Genomic DNA, 16,406 nt, shown 5'->3' with positions numbered 1-16,406 from the left:
GTACGGTCAACTGGAGGAGAAAATACCGAGGGAGTATTTAAAAAATATTTTCCCTCTTAAACATAAATTTGTTGAATAAATAAAATGAATGGAATTGCTCTAGCACTAAGGTCTCAGTGAAAAACGCAGGGCTCAGAGCCCTGTTGTAGGGACAACCCAGGCTGCCCGTGAGAGTCAGTGAGGAGACGCGGAAGTGTTCGCGCTCTAGCCCCACCCGACCAACTGCATCAGAACCTCTGAGGTGGGCCCAGGTGACAGTAATTTTTTAATCCCCAGGTGCGTCTAATTGGCCTGAGTTAAAGACCATTAGTCTAAATAAGGCAATTTCTTTAAATGCCTTAAAAATTATACCATAGATTTGTCCATTCTTTTTTTTTTATTTTATTTATTTATTTAGAGAAAGAGGGAGAGCACACAAGCAGGGGGCAGGGGAGAGGGAGAATCTCAAGCCGACCCCATGCTGAGCGCGGAACCCAGCACGGGGCTCGTCTCTTGACCCTGAGATCATGACCTGAGCCGAAAGCAGGAGTCACACACTCAACTGACTGAGCCACCAAGGCGCCCCGATTTGCCCAATCTTTTAACCCAAAAAGAAATTCAGATTTTTTCAGAGACCAGAACACCTTGACATCTTGTTTAAATGTGCTTAGTTGGTGGGGCACCTGGGTGGCTTGGTAGTTAAGTGTCGCCTTTGGCTCAGGTCATGATGGGATGGAGCTCCACATCCGGCTCTGCTGGGAAGGAAGCCTGCGTCTCCCTCTCCCTCTGCTGCTCCCCTGCTCGTGTTCCCCCTTCGTTGTGTCTCTGTCAGATAAGCTAAAAAATCTTTTTAAAAAATGTTTAAAAAAATAAATATGCTTGGGTGGTATTGCTGCTAAGTCCAGCTAAGAATATTAGTAGCCAGGTGGCTGCACAGAAACCGGTGAGCTTCCACGGCTGGCTGTCATTCGTTTGGTAACCAGACGTCCGTAGGGTAGTCCTGGCCCGGTGTCTGGATGTGTCCTTTGTCAAAGAGCCACAGCTCTTCCAGACACATGCTCCCCAGATGCAGGGAGATCTGTGGAAACTGTGTCTCTGGTAGATCTACGTACCACCAGCTAGAGGCTCACGGAGAGTATTTGCCATCGACGAGGTAATCAAAGGAGCGTGTGAGGTTTCGGGAGGAGAAAGAGGGCCCGGCGACGGGAAAGAGGCAAAGGAGCCCACGCTCAGCGCACTGGCCCCGGACACAACGAACTCACACCCGCCCGAGCCTCATGTGGAAAAGCCTCAGTGTCGTGGTGACTAATCACTGCTGGCCTTAAAGGAAATCCTTTTCTTAAAGGTACTTGGTAAACCTACATTCTGAAGTATGCTTTTCATTTATGGCAAAACTACAAAAAAAAAAAAAGGGGAGAGAGAGAGAAGCTATTTAATGTGGCAGAAACGGGGCTAAATGAGAGTCTGGTCTGGACACTTAATTTCTTCATATGTCAGATTCGACTAGTGTGGGGCTTCTCAACCCTGGCCGCCCAGCGGAATGCCTGGCGAGGGCATTAAAACATACGGATGGGGAGGGCGAAGCAGACATTCTGATATGATTTGCCTGGAAGGCGGCCCAGGCATCAGGATTTCTAGAATATCCCCCAAGGGAGTCCATTATGGGACCATCGAGAAGCAGGGCAGTGGCTGTTCCTGGCCCTCCCTCTTCAGCCCGAGTCTTCTCCCCCCACCCCTCCTGGAAGCTAGGCGCCTAGCTTCCAGAAGTCTGTGAGCGATTAGAAGATGGATGTAATCAGTGATTGATACATCCCAGAAGCTCACTCAAAGCTACCTACTTTGCCTCATAAGAAGACTACCATTTCTTTTCTTTTCTTTTCTTTTTTTTTTTTTTTAAGAAATGCATCCTTCAATCAAGCCCAAAAATGACATCATCTTTGAAGTAGGTTCTTCCACATGCTGTGTCTCTACCGTCTCTCCCTGGTCTGAGCAGATGTCCCAGGGCCCTTGCCATAGCCTGACCTCAGCGCACATAAAGAAAGAAAGAACTGCTAGGGTGAATAAGGAGTGTTTTCCGTGTGTCACAGGAAGGGACACGCTTCCACCCAGTGTCCTTTAGGCATCTGGGCTGTGGGCCCATGTACATTTTCACAGTTGGCCTTCAAGGACTGATTCCCAATTCAGTTTGGATCTCTTGCCAGGAGGCCCCACCCAAGTCCCATTTTCCCATGTGCTGGCTGAACCACCATCATGGAAAAATATGAAATCCCAGAGCTGGAGCTTCTCCAGCCAAGGAAGTCCGTGTCAGCCTCCCAGGGTCCGGGTGCTCCCACAGCCAGGGCGCCATTCTGGAAGCCACGGTGGGTGGCTCCAGCCCTTCATTTCACACTATCAACTCCCTGATTCCAGCTGTGGAGAACCAACCAAAAAAACAAAGGAAGAAATCCAAGGAAGCGCTCGTTCAAGGAGAGATTAAAAAAACAGAGGTGGTTAAGTAGAAGTTCTAAACCAAACCAAACTTCTGGACACCCCGGTAAACTACAAAACTAAAACCACGATCCATGTAGTTATGTCCAGACACTGGTCAGTAAATCTCCAGGTTTGTAGACTGAATCGTCCAGCTCATTGCTTCGACCTACACCTCCTTTTGGCTATGGAGACCAAGTTCCTGTATATTAAAACGTATATTAAAACTTATAAACTCTTGCTTTCCCACCTGAAAGCAGAAAAGACACTGGGAAACCACATCTGGCAGGAAGTTTGACCTTTGGCTTGAGAGAGAAGATTGGTTTCAGCAGGGTGAATTTTGTAGGCTGGAGAATGATTTTTCAAGTTGCTCGAGCCTTCTAAAATTTCCAGTTTCCATCAGAATTGTCTCAGTGTGGGAAAGAGTGAGTAGGGCCACCCAGGTCTTTATTTGGGAGTTGCCTGGAGTTTCTACTGGCCCACAGAACTCCCCATTTTCAAGATAAAAATCCTTCTTAATGAGAACATTGTCTTGGGTTTTGTCATTATTCATTATTAAACTTGTCCGGATCCCTCACTCCAGAAGTAGAGACAAGATGGAGGCAGAATGCCTGGGGAAAGGTCAGGGACAGATTTAAACATGTCTCACTAAGCAAGTCAACCCGTGTCCCTGCTATCAAGCTACGAGGCCAGCTGTCACCCACTATATCCTTACCCTGGCCTCACCTGTCCTCTGTCCAGGGAAGATGTCCAGAGAAACCTCCAGCCCTGTAGAACACTAAGCAAGCATTACTTCCTGCATAGGCCTTCCAGGGAGCTCAGGATCCGGAAGGGCCCCTGGAGCTCTTGAGGCCAGGAATGGGCACAGGGACTCATTTGGGGAACACAGGCTGGTGAGGTCACAGTCCAGACTGGAATGTTGGTGCCTGCAGACACCCTGCCCTTGGCACCGTCTGACAGTAGAGCTCACTGGTGAAGAGGGTGGGGTTGATGTCAGACTAGCCTTGGTCTGCTTCCCAAGGCCTCCGTTCTCTCAAGGGAGACCTTGAGCAACTCTCTGACCCTCGGTTTCTTCCTCTGTAAAATGAAGAAAGGCCACTTACTTGATAAGACGATGGTGAGGATTAAGGCAGTGCAAACGTTGAAACACAAACCCAAGGAATTAGAGTTATTTTGATCATCCTTTATAGGTGCCTAGAATAATGCAGCTATAGTTGAACCTGTCCCCCTAACAGAGATGTCCCCAGAGCCTTAGTTTGTGGATTGACTTAATTTTTTTTCCACTGAGCGATTTCTGCACTTTGAATTATAAGCCAAAGCGGGTGTGTGGCACAAAACCAGGGCGTCAGCTCAAGCCAACATGGAAATTGCCTGAAAAACAAGTGAGAGACACAGCCTCAAATGGCACAGAAGCCTGATTCCTACTACTAGCAAGGCAAGGTCAGCATGGCTCTAGGAAACATCCTCACTAAGGATATTCTAAAAGAAAACCAGCCTTATAACTTTCAGATACAAACTAAAAGTGACATCAGGTTAAGGAAATGTCATGGAATCATTTTTTTTCAGAGGTCGAGTTAGGAGTTACATTGAACTTGCGATTAGCATATCAACTCTTAATAAATGAGGGCTGGGGCGCCTGGGTGGCTCCATGGGTTAAGTGACTGCCTTCAGTCCAAATCATGATCCCAGGGTCCTGGTTTCGGGCTCCATGTCGGGATCCCTGCTCAGCGGGGAGTCTGCTTCTCCCGCCTCTCCCCCTTCCTTTGCCCCACCTCCCCCAACCTGTTCTTGTGCTCTCTTGCTCTCTCTCAAATAAATAAAACCTTTAAAAAAAAACATAAGGGCTTACAACATGTTAGCATGGCTTGAGAAAGGCATATAATATTTTAAAGCTTTTAAAAAACACTCTGTTGATGATATGTTTGCACCTCTGAAGTTCTTTCTACCTAAAAGAATAAAGATGAACTCCAGCGACCAACGCGATGACCAATCACCTTCACGGGAAGTGGGATAGTGGCCCTGCCTTCCTTCAAGGACTGAGATGGGGCCCGGAACACATTTAGCCCAGCACCTTGGGTCATGGTAAGTGTTCCCAGTCAAGGAACCAAAGAGCAAGCCACGGATTTGCCACGGACGCTGTGGGCCTCCAGCACCAACAGACCTGGGCTGGGAAATGATGTGAATTGATTCCTTCTCTATGACAATAAGTCTCGTGCCAACAGGGGAAGATAGAGACTGCAATTTAGAAAGCCGGCAGGAGACACCTCAGGAGTAAAGCAGGGAAATGTTGCTCATTATTTGATGGGGAGCAGATCCCCCACCCACTTCACTGCAAACATCCTTCCATGCAATGGCTATGCTCAGAGCTGGTCAGGTGCCACCAGAACCCTGCGGGCCACAGGGTCCATCTGGAGAGAAGCCCTGGGGGGTTGAGGAAGGGACTTCAGTTAACTCTTCAGCGTAGACTCGGCTGGAGAGAGCTGTCGGGTTGTTGTTTTTTTTTTCCTTTTAAAGATGTTATTTATTTATTTTATAGAAAAAGAGAGATAACGAGAGAAGAAGCACAAGGAGGGGGAGTGGGAGAGGGAGAAGTAAACTCCCAGCTGAGCAGGGAACCCGACATGGGGCTTGATCCCAGGACCCTGGGATCATGACCTGGCTTGAAGGGAGATGCTTAACCGACTGAGGCATGCAGGAGCCCTGAGAACTGTGGTGTTTAAAGACAGAGCCAGAAATCAGAAGCCATTCTTCTCCCCAGTAAGAAACAGGCCTTCATATTTCCCAGAAATTCCCAGGACATGGGCATTCTGATGGATAAGAACAGGAGATGGCCCGTGAGAGTTCCCAGGTTATGTACCCACTGTGCTATGAAAGTCCATCACCTTAACTTATGTCTTTTGGGGGATTTTTTGCCTCTGAAATATACCTGGTGGATTATGTGTAGAAGCTGAGTTTCAGAAGAAGGGGCTCGAGATACTCGGGATAAAGGACAGGATGACCAACAGTCCTGGTTTGCTCAGGACTATCTGAGTTTTAGCATGAAAAGTCCCTCCTCTTGGAAAGCCCCTCAGCCCCATGCAAATCAGGACAGCTGGTCGTCCTAAAGAACTATTATAAAATACCGCAAAAAGACTGTGATTCGGGATGGATCAAGTTCATGGCAGACAGAGATAATACATAGTGAAAATGAGGTGACAATTTTTCCTCAATATAAGTTTAGGGTGCCAGACACAAGGACTCAGATAATGCACATTTCCTCTAATAAAGACCACCATGTTGACCATGAAAGCCAGGAAGCAGGAAACTTGGAAAAATAGTAACAGTGAGAATGCACATATTGGGCACTCACCATATGCTGGGCACAGTTCGAAAGCTTCACATAAATTAAATCACTTAACATAAATTAAATCCTCAACAGCTGTATGATAATCTTCTGCATTTTACAGATTAAAAAAATGGAGACACAGACATCACATACACAAGAAATGTACACGACAGAATTGGAGTTTGAAACCAGGCAGCCTGGGGCCAAAAGTCCATGCTTTCAAACATTCCCGTATGTATCTGTAACAACTCATGTTTCCTGAGCTGCAGCTACGGGCCCGTCATGGTGCCAAGTAAGGATGCTCTCCACAGAGCAGCTCCTACAACCCTCGCAACAGTCTGTCCGGGTTAAGGACTTTATTCACTCTTTCAACTACTATTTCCTGAGCTGATGCTTGTTCAGGAACTGTAATATTATTTCACAGGGGAAGGAGGACGAGGGTTTGGGCCAAAGGAATGGCAGTGAACATGGAAGATGGAAGTCAGAGGCCGGACTTGAGAAAAATGTCTGAAGTGAAAACATCAGAACTCAGGATTGCTTGAACATGGGCAATGCGGGAGCAAAGTAAAGGATGACTCTGAGATTTTTTTTTTACTCAAGGGACTGGGAGGATGGTAATCCAGCCACCAAAAACAAGACCAGAACAAGTTCTGCTTGAGGGGGAAGATAATGAGTTCAGACTGCGACATGTTAAGTTTCGGCTACTATGGGGCATTGCATGTAGATATGGCTAGAAAGTTCTGGAAACATGTCTGGAGCTTAGTCTCTGATGGCTGGGAGCCAGTATCCTAGACTTAGTGATTAAAGTCACAGGTGTAAATAAGATTACCCAGAAAAGAGAAGATGACAAATGATAGAGGCCTAAGAAATGTCAACATTTCAGGGGGGAGCAGAGGAGAGCCTGCCAAGGAGGTCATGAAAATTCAAGAGAGGTGGGGAGAAAACCAGGAGACAGTGTTTGTCTGGAAACCAAGGGAGGGACAGGTGATGGCAAAAGGACCAGTGCTATAGCAGACAAACAGGAGGACGGTTAGAACAGCTCATCGGGACCAGGGTCTATCTTGGGACTGAAGACAGGGGCCAGAACGTGATCAGAAAGCAGCAAGGGAAACTGGGTTCCAACTCAGCCCGATCCCGAACTTCGTCTCCCTAACGTCCCTCAGCCAGGAATGAAATCAACCTCAAAGCTTGGGGTTAAGGATAGGCCTGTCCCTGGGAAGCTGGGGACTCCTGCTGCTGAGTCTGAAACCTAAAGGGGTGGCCACTGTGGTCGACACATTTATTCTCAGCTGCTTTTGCAGGCCAGATTAGCCCTAAAGAGCCACCAAAACAAAACCCAACTCAGAAGCAAACAGATTTTTTTTTTCTTTTCCAAAAATCCTTTCCTTCCATAGCAGAAGAGGAACAGAGAAAGTAGTTCTACCGAACAAAATTCCCTGGGCCAGGTTTATGGCTGCCCGACCCTTGACCCCTGACCCCTGACCCCAGGCTGAGAATGCTAGAGTCTTATTAACATCAGCAAAGTATGCATGAAGAGACAAGCTTTCCAAGGTCTCATTCCATTGCCAAACCCGAAGAGCTCCCCACTGAGCTTGAAGCTTTGGAAGATATTTCTCCCTTCAGGATGACAGAGAAAAGACAAAACCATCGCTGGCTCATGAAGCAGCTGTTTTTAATACACCCTGGGGAGAAAAATCTGGAAGTTAAGAGCTGAGCTAAGGAGAGATGTGGATGCAACTCTGACCCGCATTCAACTCCAGGTGACTCGGCTCAGGAAGAAAAAACATGTTATTTGAAGTCAGATGTTTGACCTTTTTTAGGGGAGTTGTTCATTATTTATGTCCACACCCTTTAACTGGTGTTGCTTGGGCTTTCTTCAGGCTCTGAAACCAGCCTCTGCATCTAAGTCTGTGTGATCATCCAAGCTTCACGAGCTCTCCCCACTAGCCCACCACACTTCATTTTTCATGTAGCCAAAGGATCAAGCAGAACATTCCTGCGGGAAGAGACACTGCCCAGGCCTGCCCACACCGCCTCTCTCCCAGGCTGATAAACCCCCATCATAAATTCCGCCACAACTCGAGGCTTCGACCTGCTATCAGTATGCTTTTCTCTTGGCAACACACCAGCTCTGTCCCATGAGATAAATCCATTATTTTCAGAGTCCTAGAGGCTTCCTGGGGGGCCAGGAGAAGGAGTAAGAGGAGTCTCCCTGGCCCAGGGTAAACCATCTTCCATTGCCGTCTGCAATCCTCGGGCTAACGTCTCATTCTGGCTCCTTCCCGGGTCTCATCAGTGGTTCTGCTACAGAGCGACATGGTATCTTCCAGACTTCTACATCGCCATCCCCAACCCCCTTCCCAGCTGTTGTCAAAGCAACAGCATCATTCACGGGGAAGTTCGAGGAGGAGAATGGTGAGGTGGGAGGGATGGGCTGAGAGAAAGATGTACTTAGATAAGAAAAGCGCTCGGTCCTTGTAGACTACAGTACCAGAACACCGGGCTATGCCTGCCCTCGGCTCTCGGACCTGAGACTGAACTCTAGAATTCATTGCCTTTGGCTTCAACAGGTTCTCGGGTCTGGAACAGGAGAAAGAGAGAGACGTGCAGAACTCTCCAGGACACTCGCTCGCACATTGTGGGCTACCTGCGCTCCCTCACCCAAAGACCTTGACCCAGCTTGGTCTGCATCCTCTCCTCCTGTTGAGTGACCCCACTGGGAAGAGAGAAAGAGGCTGCCTGAGCCCTTCGGTTGCTTTGGCAGAGCATGGAACCTCTGAGCTCCTGCATTTAATCCCAGCTCTTTCCAATTCCAACCATTTTTCCCAAACAACTCACTTTTTCTAGTCATGTCAGCAACTACTTTTGCATGATTAAGTGAGTCCGCCATACAGATGAGCCAGCTTGGCTGTGGGGGCTGCCAAAAGAGAAACCCCAACTGATCTGGTGTTTTTCATCTTATTGACAAGAACTTAATTCAGTCAAGCTGCACTTCATGTTGGCAAAGCTTCAAACCTCGGGAGAAGGGGAATCGTAATGCCACCTATACAACTGCAAAATGGGTCTGGAGGCCATGCTGATGAGCCGGTCTGTAGCAACTTTTGAAAATAACACATTCAAATGTTGCAACAGGGATCCACAGTCTTTGCAGAGAGGTTATAACATCAAATAGCCATTTGGTTCCTTCTAGATTCCTCACCCTCCAGCCTCCCCACTCCTTGCCACCCAATGCACAATTTTAGAAAATCTGGAAAAGCTAAAATTTCTTTTAAAATATCCAAAATTAATTTTAGGGGAGAATGGGTGGCTCAGTCGGTTAAGTGTCTTCCCTTCAACCCAGGTCATGACCTCAGGGTCCTGGGATCGAGCCCCTGCATCAGGCTCCCTGCTCAGTGGGGAGTCTGCTTCTCCCTCTCTCTCTGCCCCTCCCCCCACTTGTGCTCTTTCTCTCTCTCCTGCTCAAATAAATAAAAATCCTTAAAAAATAAAAATAAAGTTAATTTTAGGTGATTTTGCTTTCAGATTTTTTGTAATACCTTTCTGTTCCCTCAGATACTTAGGATTTCTCAAAAAAAAAAAACAAAAAAAAAAAAACAAGGAATCAATTCTCTATCCTACGGGTCAAAAACTGACCTTACCAATGCTGAGAAGGAAATGGAGTTTTTCATCATTCAGAGTTATCATTACTGATATGTGTAGACAGGGCTTTGAATGTATCCTATGTTCTGGTCTATCCCCGCAGCTCCAGCTTCTAGCCCCTCCTCAGAGAAAGCCATATGAGAGCTTCATGGGTTCTTATGGTAAGAGGGGCTAAAGAGAGAAATTCTTCCATTATTCCATGAAAAAATGTCTTCTGAGAATCCTGGCTAACATTTTATTATGTGCCAGGTCCTACTCTAAGTATATTCACAAATTTAATCCTTATAACTACTTTCTGAAAGTGGTACCATAATTCTCTCCAGATACTTACAGATGGAAAACCTAAAGCACAGAGAGATCAAGCAATTTTTCCAGAGTCACACAGTGAATAACTGATTGTGCCAGGATGCTAGCAAAGGAAGTCAGAGCGCAGAGTTCATGTTCTTAACTTCCATCTCCCAGCAACTCTCAGAACTGAGCATGAACAAGCAACTGGAGGGGTTATGAAAATACAGATTTCTAGGCCACACACCCAGAGTTTCTGATTCAGTAGCTCTGGGTGAGGCCTGAAGACTTAGACTTCCAGCACATTCCCCAATAACAGTGATGATGCTGGACCACACATTGAGAATTACTGGTTATGTTTTGGCCCCTAGAGAAAACTCTCACTAGAATCCTTTCTTCATCTAAACATAGTACTCCAAGACAGAAAAGGAAAAAAAAAAAAAAAAAGCTCAATGGAAGCATTAACTATACTACATAATCTCATGAGATCAATCAACCAGCCAGTGTTTTGGGTGGCCGTGACAATGTCTCCGACTGCAACTGTGCTACGTCAAACTTGGGGGACTTCCAGAGCAAAATCATAGCCTTCTCAATGGCGCGTTTCTGGACCACTGATGGGACAGGCGGCCTGCAGAAAATGACCAGACAACCTGTACCCTCTTCTCTCTTCTCTCTCTACTCACCCCTTTGTTGGTAACACATTGTTTCCAGGCCATGACTATTACTCAACCAAGCGAATCTCACCGATTAGTTAAAACTTCCTCCCTAGAGGTTTGGAAAGTTACCTCTCTCCAAGCGAATGCAGAAGTGCCTTCACAGGGCGCCTGGGTGGCTCAGTGGGTTAAAGCCTCTGCTTTCGGCTCAGGTCATGGTCTCAGGGTCCTGGGATCGAGCCCCACATCAGGCTGTCTGCTCAGCAGGGAGCCTGCTTCCCTCTCTCTCTCTCTCTGCCTGCCTCTCTGCCTGCTTGTGATCTGTCAAATAAATAAATAAATAAATAAATCTTTAAAAAAAAAGAAGAAGAAGAAGTGCCTTCACATTTGGAATCACTTCAGGGCATACAGGACCACACGATACACGTACATGGGGGAGGCAAGCAGAACAAAGACAAAACAAACCCTACGCAATTCTCTAAGATAAAGCTAGAGCAAAGCTTGTACACAGAAACACAACCTGTAAGACAAACTCAAGGAAGGAAACCCAGTAGGTTCCGAGACTTACAGTTTGGGGAAAACTCTTTCACACTCTGAGATCCAAAAGATCTCTCCATTACTAGGAAGGAAGACAGCATCAGGTGGCCCACGATGTTCTCCACAACATCCCCACACAAAATACAGAGAATCTATTAGAATAGTCCTCAAAGGATACTTGGGGTTATAATATTCCACAAAATATGGACCCCAGTTCTCCCATGTCAAGGTAAATGCCTTACCACAGTAGGCTGGCAGTCAATACTTGAAAACTAAAAACAATTTGAGTAGTTTGGTTCTTCGTTATCTACACTGAAATATATATATGAAGAACTACAGCTGCACTTCTTTCCAAATACCCCATAATTCTCATACTTTTGCCACTGCCTTTCTAATTTTTAAGTGTGTGTGTGTGTGTGTGTGTGTGTGTGTGTGTGTGTGTTTAAGTAGGCTCCACATCCAACATGGGGTCTGAACTCATCACCCTCAGATCAAGAGTCTCATGCTCTACCTACTGAGCCAGTCAGGTGCTCCTTGCTACTGCCCTTCTATTCAACTTAACTAAGTCTAATTTAATTTTTTAATACTTGAAGATAATTATTACATTGTAATGGTGAAAGTTATTGCACATTTTCTTTAAAAATTATTTTTAAATCATTTTAATTTAAAAACATTAAAATTCTAAATTAATTTTTAATCTTTAAAATTTTAAATATTTTAAATTTTAAATTTAATTTTAATTTTCCTTATTTTCCTCCAGAGGTAATGATGCATTTCCGTGGGAGAACAGGTGTGTGCTCCCCACCTGAGGCCCCTGGGGCCATAGGGGAACAGGGACAGACTCAGGCCAAGGGCTAGTGAGAAGGGAGGAGCACTTCGGCACAGCTCAGTCAAGGTTGCTCAGATCCAGAGAGTGAATTCAACAAACACATCTGCACCAGTCATTGGAGCCCAGGGACCTGGTGGGTACCAGAGCCAATGCACAAAGAAAACAGGGTGGGAGAATAAGGGACACAGAGGCAAAAACAAAAACAGTGAGTTGATGTGGGAAGACAGGAGACAGTCTGAAAAAACTCCAGTGGTGACAAGCCAAGGTCTACAGCTCTGCTTTCCATACCTCTCAGTCCATTTGCTGGAAGCAGCCAAGGCTGTTTAAATGGACAGGACGCTGTCACACAGAACCTCTCACTAAGCTCACCTTACAATCAGCGGCAGATGCTTGCAAGCCTACCAGGAAACATGGAAGTACTAACAGGCCAGCCCATGTTTCAGATTTGAACTCACCAAGCCAGGGTCCTTACTGAGGCCCTCCGTCTCAGGGTGAAAACACTAAAGTCTGCAAGAGATGTGTTACTACTAATAGTTAATGCACCAACATTTGCAAATGCCTTGCTTATGTATACACATGCTTCTCTTATATACATTAGAACAGGGTGGAGTTTATCCCTAGGATAACCCCTCTCCCATTCACTGGTATTCTGATGTGTTTCCTCAATTAAGAAGGAAAAAATGGGGTAACACCTAGTGGTCTGGGACATGCATGTAATCTGAGGGTTGCCCCTGAGAGTGTGCCACATGCTCAGTACAGGGCAGTACTGAGTACTCAGTACTCGGTACAGTACAGAGATGGCTGGAAACCACCACTAGATCCAAGCAAGCTGGGTAGCCTCATGGAGAGGACACAGGAGCTGGCATGGAATCACTGTGGATGGGCCTGCTAATGTATTTCAGAGAATCTGGGTAGGGTACCAATACCCAAGAGCTCTATGCTCACGATGGCGAAGACCAGAATCCAGCTAATTATACATGGTCCTCCATAACCTTGAGCTAATGACCTATCCTGATGCTGTTCATAAATCTCTCATCCTAAAAGAACTCAAATTCATAATTTGGCTCACTCATTTGGAGGTTTTTTTTTTTAATAACAGTAGTCAGATGGTGATTGCCAGAGTAGGAAAGTGTTTAATCCAATTCTCTTTTTGAATGACTCATTTCCAATTTATATACTGATAACCTGCAGTGGTCAGCCTCCGAGATGGCACTGAGTGATCCCCATCTCTTGGTATCACACCCTTGTGCAATCTTCCCCACACTGTATCAGGGTTTCTTGGTGAGATCAATGAAATACGGCACAAGTGATGACGTGTAACCTATGCTAGGTCATGAAAGACATTGCTGTTTCTGCTTTGACATGACACTGGCTGTCATGCTGTGAGGACACTCAGTCTTATAGCAAGTTTCACTAGAAAGGGGACTGAGCTACCAGTTTTCCAGTCATGTGGGTGCACCATCTTGAAAGCAGGTCTTCCAGCGGCAGGCTGGACTTCAGATGACTGTAGACTCAGCTGACAGCTTGAATGCAGTCTAGTGATAGTCCCTGAGCCAGAACCACTCAACTAATCCATTTCCAGAAACTATAGAAGGTAATAAATGTTTATAGTTATGTTAAGCCAATAAGTTTTGCGATAATTTGCTATGTAGCAATAGATAACAAATATATAACTGATGTGCTAATTACAAATTACTTTTTTTTAAGATTTTATTTATTAATTTGACAGACAGAGAGCACAATCATGCAGAGAGAGAAGAGAAAGCAGGCTTCCCATGGAGCGGAGAGCCCGATGTGGGGCTTGATCCCAGGACCCTGGGATCACGACCTGAGCTGAAGGCAGAGGCTTTAACCCACTGAGCCACCCAGGCTCCCCCACAAATTACTTTTTATCATTCATTCAAACCAGATACTCAAGGATTTTTTATTTTCCAAAACTTTTTAAGAAATTTAATAAAGACTTGTTACTAATTCTCTACACATAGCCCAAATGAGCTTCAGGATTTATTGCACATATGTGAATCTGTTTCTTACTTTGACCAATTGGAAATATTATTTATTTGGGATTAGAGTCTGTTCTCTATTGGTGACCCCTCAGAAGTCATCTAAAATGTGGCCCATTGTATGTTTGTGTATGGTCTATGACAATGTCTAGTGTGCTACATGGGACATGAATGAATAAGTTATTCGCACTTACTTAAAAAGCCACAGGGTCGGGGTCCCTGGGTGGCTCAGTGGGTCAAAGCCTTTGCCTTCAGCTCAGGTCATGATCCCAGGGTCCTGGGATCGAGCCCCACATCGGGCTCTCTGCTCAGCGGGGAGCCTGCTTCCTCCTCTCTCTGCCTGCCTCTCTGCCTACTTGTGATCTCTGTCAAATAAACAAATAAAATATTTTTTTAAAAAGCCACAGGGTCTCATCAAAAGAATTTTATCATATTGAAAGAATTTCTTTTCCTACCTTGTATTTGGCAGAAAGTTTTTAGGGTACCAAGAAAGATTGGGCAACATGGGTGATCTCTGAGGATTTTTGTCACTCTAAAATAGAGCAAAAGATTTTAGAATTATTCTTCTTTAGCAAAAATCATGAGAGAAAGTCTAAGACCCCAACAATTAACTCACCACAGGAAAGGTACAAACCACAGGCATTGGTCAGAGAATCTCCTTCTGCGTAGGCCAACATATCATCCTGAAGGACTACAGACTCCATTTCCTAGGTTGTCATGTTATAGTCGGATCTGTGTGTTCTGAGAACATCTGACACAGCAACATCTGGGAATCAACAGAAAAAACATCTTCCAAAGTCAATATAAGCCCTGTTTACATTGTTGCCATCCTGAATTATACATTCCCCTTTAATTAGTGCAAATAATCAAAAGCTAACAATATTTACAAAAGTCTTAGTTATGATTTATTTTCCTCAAGAAAGAATTATACCCACCCATTGCAGATTGGGAAATGAAAGAAATCAGACTCTAATCAAGATTGTGGCCTAAAGGCAAAAAAAAAAAAAAATGGGGCCATCCAGAGGGCACTTTCCAAACATTCCAGCATGGGTTTCTCCCCTCAAATACTTCTGGCACCCCTTATTTTCTGATGAGAATTTCCTTTTCATCCCTCCACCTCCAGGAAGCCCTCCTGGTACCTAGACTGTGTGAAGGGCCCTTCCTGTAAGCACCCCCTCCACACAATAAATATTTTAAAGGCTCTGTTCCTGTTTAACTAGTTTTAAGACCCTAGTGCCTAGCCCAGAGCCTGACACATAGTAGAAACAAATAATATGTATTGACTAAAGTATACATTGGACCCATGATTTTTTTTAAAGATTTATTTTAGAGAGAAAGAGAGAGCACAGGCATGGGTGCATGTGAGTGGGTGGAAGGACAGAGGGAGAGAAGTTTCTGTGCTGAGCACAGATGCCACTGCAGCAGCTCCATCCCACAACCCATGAGATCATGACCTGAACTGAACCAAGAGTCAGAGGTTCAACCAACTGAGCCACCCAGGCGCCCCATGGACCCATGATTTTCATATAACATTTTGCTCTTCCTCATATTGTATTTATTAGATAATTCCTTTTTATTCATTTTTTCTTTGCCAACCCCCCTTTACAGCTCTCATCCTAAAAGTCTATGTTTTGCTAAGTTTCAATCAGCACAAGGTAAAAAATAGGACAAAAGTCTCCACCCAAGGTGTGAGAATATTACCATCCAAAAAACTACCATGGAACTTTACACCCACTATGATGGCTATAAACAAAAACGGAAAATAACAAATGTTAGTAAAGATGCAGAGAAATTAGAACCATCCCATATCGCCAGTCTGAACATCAAATGACTCAGCCAGGGCAGGAAATCAGTTTGGTGATTCCTCAAGAAGTCAAACAGGAAAGTACCACATGACCCAACAATTCCACTCCTCCTCACATGCCCCAAAGCACGGAACACAGGTTGTTCAAACAAAAACTTGAACACAAGCATTCATAGCAGCACTGGTCACAGCAGCTTAAAGGTGGGAACAATCCAAATGTGCAAGAACTAATGAATGAATTGATAAAGAACACATGGTTTCTCTGTGCAATGGAATGTTGTTTGGCCATAAGAAGGAATGAAGTTGTGATCCTCGCCACAGCATGGAGAAGCCTTGAAAATGGTAATGCTGAGAGACAGAGGCCAGCAACAAAAGACCACAAAATTCGATTTATATGAAATGTCCAGAACAGATCTATAGAGATAGAAAGTAGATTAGTGGATGGGGCGCCTGGTTGGCTCAGTCAGTTGAGCATCCGACTCTTGATTTTGGTTTAGGTAATGACCTCGGGGTCCTGAAATTGAGCCTCATGTAGCACTCCATGTTCAGCACAGAGTCTGCTTGTCCCTCTCTGTCTGCTCCTCACAGCCCCTCCGCTGCTAAAATAAATAAATAAAATATTTGGGGGGAAAAAAGTAGATTAGTGGTTCCTTCAGATGCTTCAGAGCAGGTGAGAGTGGAAGGATCAGTGGGTAGCTAAAGGGTAAGAGGCTTCTTTCCCACCCTGGCTGAGTCTTCAGAGAGATCATCACCCATGTAGTCTTGTCTACACTTCATGTCTCAAGCAGACTTGTTGACTCGGTGGTCCAAGGTTTCCTTCCAGGTCCCAGAAACTTCAGGTAATTGTTTGAATTCTCCATTTCACATGTGCCAGATAATGAACTTG

The 16,406-nt window shown here is 45.2% G+C and overlaps 1 protein-coding gene across 1 annotated transcript in view; it reads right to left on the bottom strand.

Annotated features, from left to right (window-relative positions):
- RXRG (retinoid X receptor gamma) overlaps nucleotides 1–16,406 on the bottom strand; it is a 123,645-nt gene that overhangs the window by 78,533 nt on the left and 28,706 nt on the right. The window lies entirely within an intron of this gene.

The sequence above is a fragment of the Lontra canadensis genome, unplaced genomic scaffold (assembly GCF_010015895.1).
Source record: "Lontra canadensis isolate GAN:19392208 unplaced genomic scaffold, GSC_riverotter_1.0 scaffold46, whole genome shotgun sequence".
Classification (NCBI taxonomy): domain Eukaryota; kingdom Metazoa; phylum Chordata; class Mammalia; order Carnivora; family Mustelidae; genus Lontra; species Lontra canadensis.
This window is presented reverse-complemented; position numbering and strand designations above follow the sequence as displayed.